This window comes from Physeter macrocephalus, chromosome 19, assembly GCF_002837175.3.
Source record: "Physeter macrocephalus isolate SW-GA chromosome 19, ASM283717v5, whole genome shotgun sequence".
Lineage (NCBI taxonomy): Eukaryota > Metazoa > Chordata > Mammalia > Artiodactyla > Physeteridae > Physeter > Physeter macrocephalus.
In genome coordinates this window covers 27,846,354-27,851,608 of record NC_041232.1, presented here as the reverse complement: position 1 = coordinate 27,851,608, position 5,255 = coordinate 27,846,354, and the positions used below count along the sequence as shown (strand labels likewise).

At 45.0% G+C, this 5,255-nt stretch overlaps 1 long non-coding RNA gene across 1 annotated transcript in view; it reads right to left on the bottom strand.

Moving 5' to 3' along the window:
* LOC114484442 (uncharacterized) overlaps positions 1-4,350 on the bottom strand; it is a 9,038-nt gene extending 4,688 nt beyond the window's left edge. The window contains exon 1 of the long non-coding RNA XR_003677321.2: positions 4,007-4,350. This is a non-coding gene — a long non-coding RNA (uncharacterized lncRNA). The remainder of the gene's footprint in view (positions 1-4,006) is intronic.
* Positions 4,351-5,255: the final 905 nt, after the last annotated feature.

Below are 5,255 nucleotides of genomic sequence, written 5' to 3'. Positions count from 1 at the left end.
AGGTCCATCCATGTAGCTGCAAATGGCATTATTTCATTCTTTTTTTATGGCTGAGTAATTTTCCATTGTGTGTGTGTGTGTGTATCGATAGATAGATAGATAGATAGATAGATAGATAGATAGATAGATATACACCACATCTTCTTTATCCATTCATCTGTTGATGGGCATTTAGGTTGTTTCCATGTCTTGGCTATTGTAAATAGTGCTGCTATGAACATTGGGGTGCATGTATCTTTTCAATTTAGAGTTTTCATCTTTTCCAGATATATGTCCAGGAGTGGGATTGCAGGATCATATAGTAACTCTGTTTTTAGTTTTTTAAGGAACCTCCATACTGTTTATTACAAGATATTGAATAGAGTTCCCTGTGCTAAACAGTAGGATCTTGTTGTTTGTCTGTTTTATATATAGTAGTGTGTATATGTGAATCCCAAACTCCTAATTTATCCCTCTCCCCTCTTCCCGCTTTGGTAACCATAAGTTTGTTTTCTATGTCTGTGAGTCTCTTTCTGTTTTGTAAATAAGTTCATTTGTATCATTTTTTTAGATTCCACATATAAGTGATATCATATGATATTTATCTTTGTCTGACTTACTTAGTATGATAAGCTCTAGGTCCATCCATGTAGCTGCAAATGGCATTATTTCATTCTTTTTTTATGGCTGAGTAATTTTCCATTGTGTGTGTGTGTGTGTATCGATAGATAGATAGATAGATAGATAGATAGATAGATAGATAGATATACACCACATCTTCTTTATCCATTCATAGTAACTCTGTTTTTAGTTTTTTAAGGAACCTCCATACTGTTCTCCATAGTGGCTGCATGAATTTCCATTCCCACCAACATTGTAGGAGGGTTCCCTTTACTCCACACCCTCTCCAGAATTTGCTATTTGTAGGCTTTTTAATGATGGCCATTCTGATCGGTGTGAGATGATAAGTAGAGGGTATATATCTTCAAGAGGAAACTTGTGAATATGAAGAAGAGAGACATTTAGAAAGGAAATATATTCCCCTCAGATCGTGTGTGGATCCAGAGAGGGAGAAATCAAAATAAACCTTTTAAAAAGTTCATCCGGGTGGCAGAAAATAGAACATAAAACCCAAATGAGGACTTTAGGGATATTTGGGATAAAAAGGGACATGGAAACTTCCGTTGATTCACCAACTCTGCTGCAGGAGATCTGAATCAAAGACTGCTTGCAACTAATATATTTTTTGTTGTATGACATGATAGCAAGAGAGGATGGAAAGAATTAGAACCTAATTTGGATGTCAGTGATCTGGATTTCAGGTTGGGACATCATGCCTATCCTTCAATATAAACACCTGGAACAGTGAATAAAAGGGATAAATAAAAATTTTTGCAAGTTGAAATGCGGTAGGCTGTTGTGTATGGGAGAAAATAAGACATTTTTTTCATTCAGCTAACATGCAGTGTAAAATAAAAGTACCCCATTGTGTAGAAGTCGGAGCTTCCTACTTCTTGTCAAAGTGGCTGCTGGCATCTCCAAATTTCATCATGTTTCCATTTTCTCATCTATTTGGGATGGCAGCATTGTTCAGAGGTATAAAATAAGCATTGGATTTAAGTATTTCCTACTTTCTTAGGGGGAAGTAACTCGAGCCCAGACTACCTAGATCACCATAGGCTTATTTATGTATCATTTGTCACATGTGCCATTCTGGCCCTCTCCTGCTTCCCTCTAAGAACAGATTTTGACCAGCAAGAAGGGCTGTGGAAGTCAGCAGGGGACCCTGGCTAAACCACTGAGGAAATCCCTGTGGGGCAATGTCGTTTCACCTCCCTCCCTCACACCTGTTGCCATGATATCGATTCATCCGTGTGCTCTTTGTGTTGACAGTTCCAGAAGCACCATCATGCTTCCCTTCCCTTTTTACCATTGAGATCAACTTAAAAAGATGAGCTCCAGTAGGAGGAAGAGGGATTGCACTGCACATAGCGTAACGCTTAGAGTTGCAATTCTGCAGGAATTTAGTGCGGTTTTAAATTGGTACTGTGCATTTTTGGAAGGTTGACACCTACTGAAAGGGTTCCCCTTCCTGTGTTCCCTTAGACAGTCAGTACCTCTGCCAGAGCCCTGTGCTGCCCCAGCACCTGTTGTGGGTGTCTGCTGGCTGGTCCCTCCGAGCAACAGATCCACAGAGGAGGGAGGAGGACTTCTGAGTCAATGGGGGAAGGTTCAGCACTCCAGCAGCCTAGCCAGTCTTAAATTACTTAAAAATAAGTGCAAATAGATTTTCTTTGTAAAAATAAAGGTCTCGCATTTTTTGTGGCCTGGCATCCTGTCCATCCCTAGATAAAAGTGAACTAGGATTGCCTTGGTTTTCAGCAGCCGTTATCTGCTACCTTTACGCTGAAAATGATCTTTCCACCTGTCCCATCCTTTACTCAATCCCAAGGGACTGTAGCGAGGATTCACATTTACACTACAAGGTGAGGAAAGGAGTATAAACAAATCGAACATTAGCCCAAGCCCGTCAGCTCCATGTGATCAGTTTTCTTCATTTTGCCCCGTCAGGTCCTTCATTCAGAAGAAAGGTCCCCGCGAGGAATTACAGTCCTTCCCAGCTGGGCATCTGCCCTGATGCCTTTTGTGTTTCACCCCACACTACCCATCCACCCAGAGTGGGGCTTCTGACAACCCCTCTGAGAGAGATGAGGTCTGTGCACAAGTGTGAAGGGTCTGAAACTTTACCCAACTTAGACTGTGACACGTTGGCCTGTTCCTCTTTCAGGAATGCTGGCAGAAGACACAAGACTCTGGGGTCAGAGACCAAGGACTTTACTACTCACAGCCCAGGAGACAACATCTGCTCTTTGTATTAGTTCCCTTTGCCCCCACGTAGCACTGAGATCATGCGATGGTCCCAGATGACACCAGCATGTGCAGGAGAGGGACCAGGGTCAAGTGCCCAGCACATGATCAGGCAGCAAACAAGCCCTGACCTACTTAAATGTCAGGGGAAAGGTCAGCCTAACTATCAAGCGCCCTCGGCACGAGCTTGCCAGAATGTTCAGGGCCCACGGAGGGCTGCCTCTCCCAACAGGGCCCACATACAGTTTATCATTCCAGCTTCCCTTCAGAGTGACCTTAGTCCAAAAGCCCACAGCACTGAGTGCTGATAGCCCTGGACTGGCTGCTGAAGACCCACCGAATGTTGATTTATTGCTGGAGGAAGATGGGGTGGTGGGATGTCCATGTGTCTCCCTATGTTTAAACAAAAACACCCCACACACGGCCCCCCAACCCTTTCCTGGTTTCAGTTCCTGCTGGACTGTTACATACACTCTCAGTTCCTGTTTGATGGTAGTACTGAAAAAGAAACAGCACCTACTCTCCAACTTGGACAGAGAATTCAACATGAAAAAGGAAGATACGTGTAATAAACTCAGTATGTCCAAAACCAGACTTCTGGTCACGTCCACAGCCACAGAGAAGGCAGCACATCCTCCCTCGGCCTCCTTCTGCGCCTGAGCGTCCGGCGGGCCGTCCACAGCCTGACCCACCGGTTCCTCCCGCTGCAGTCCCATCACCTCTTGGCAGGATGATTCCATCACCCGCTAGATGCTTGGTGGCTTCACTGTTTACCTTCTCACGCTGATTCTCAGTCCAGCAGCCAGAGGGGTCCTTTCAGCATGAAAAGCCAGATCCTATCACTTTTCTGCTCAGAACATCCCACTGACTCCCAGTGCAATTCCGAATGAAAGGACCTGCCTGGTCCCACACAATCTGCAACCCAGCCTGCCTCTCTGATCGGACCTCTGACCCCCCTCCTCACTGCTTCCATTCCCATCACTCCAGCTGCTCTGGGACTCACTGGACTCACCAAGCCCACCTGCCTCAGGGCCCTTGCACTGCTGCTGCCTCTGCCTGGTCCTCCCCCGACCCACAGATGCCAAAGGGCCTACCTCTGCTCCCCTTCGGGCCACCCCGACCCCTACATCCCTGCATTATGTTTATCCATGGCACTTACCACCATTTGACACACGGCAGACATTTATTTCCTTGTCTTGTTTCCTTTGTGAGTCCGGGGTTCTGCCCACAGGTACCCTCCTTGCTGTGTTCCCAGTGCCGAGAACACTGCCGGCCACACACTGGCTCCCAATGAATGCTTGCTGGAGTCATTAATTCAACAGGTATTTATCATCTACCTTTTCAGTTTGTAGTCCAAGGGGAAGAGAGAAAAATCAAAAGGAACTTGTAATACAGTGGGTTTAGTGCCACACTGGAGAAGTGTAGCGTATCACAGGGCCACACAGGAGGTCTACACAGTGGGGAGCCAGATGGGAATTTATTTTTAATTACAGACCCTTGGAGAAGTCCCTGTGATATCCAATTTGGCATTCCCAGCATCCTACCCCACCCAAGGAGTTCTTGAGTTTTTGTTCTAATTGTGATTATAAATGCATCAGTCATTGCCTTTATAGGTAATAGCAGAATGAGGGAACATTTACCTATCAAAAGTGATAGCCCAGGGCTTCCCTGGTGACACAGTGGTTGAGAATCCGCCTGCCATTGCAGGGGACACGGGTTTGAGCCCTGGTCTGGGAAGATCTCACATGCTGCGGAACAACTAAGCCCGTGTGCCACAACTACTGAGCCTATGCTCTAGAGCCCGTGAGCCACAACTGCTGAGCCCACGTGCTGCAACTGCTGAGGCCCGTGCACCTGGAGCCCATGCTCCGCAACAAGAGAAGCCACCGCAGCGAGAAGCCCGCGCACCACAATGAAGGGTAGCCCCCACTCGCCGCAACTAGAGAAAGCCCGCTCACAGCAATGAAGACGCAACGCAGCCAAAAATAAATGGATAAAATAAATAAATTTTAAAAAAAATGATAGCCCAGGAATGAACTAAAACAATGCTAAATCAGCTAAAAGAGTTTTAAAATAATTTTGAGTTATTTTGCAGTGTTTTGTATAGTTTTTATATTGAATTTAAGTATCTTTAAAACTTTACTGAATATCTCCTAATAATACCAAATTCTCTTCTACTTATTATCAATGGGAACATGTTTCACAAAACTGTAGTGGTATGTAGCTACATACCTTTCTAAAATCTGTACCTTTTCATGGAATATCACTTCATTTGCACACACCTCTCCTTTCCCCTTCTGCATGACTTTCTCACCCTCCTTCGTTTGCCCCGTTGTTCTGCTCTTTCTGGTGATTTGTCATCCTTCAAACAGCAGTGGTTCAAATAAGCCATCAGATGGACGCTTTCC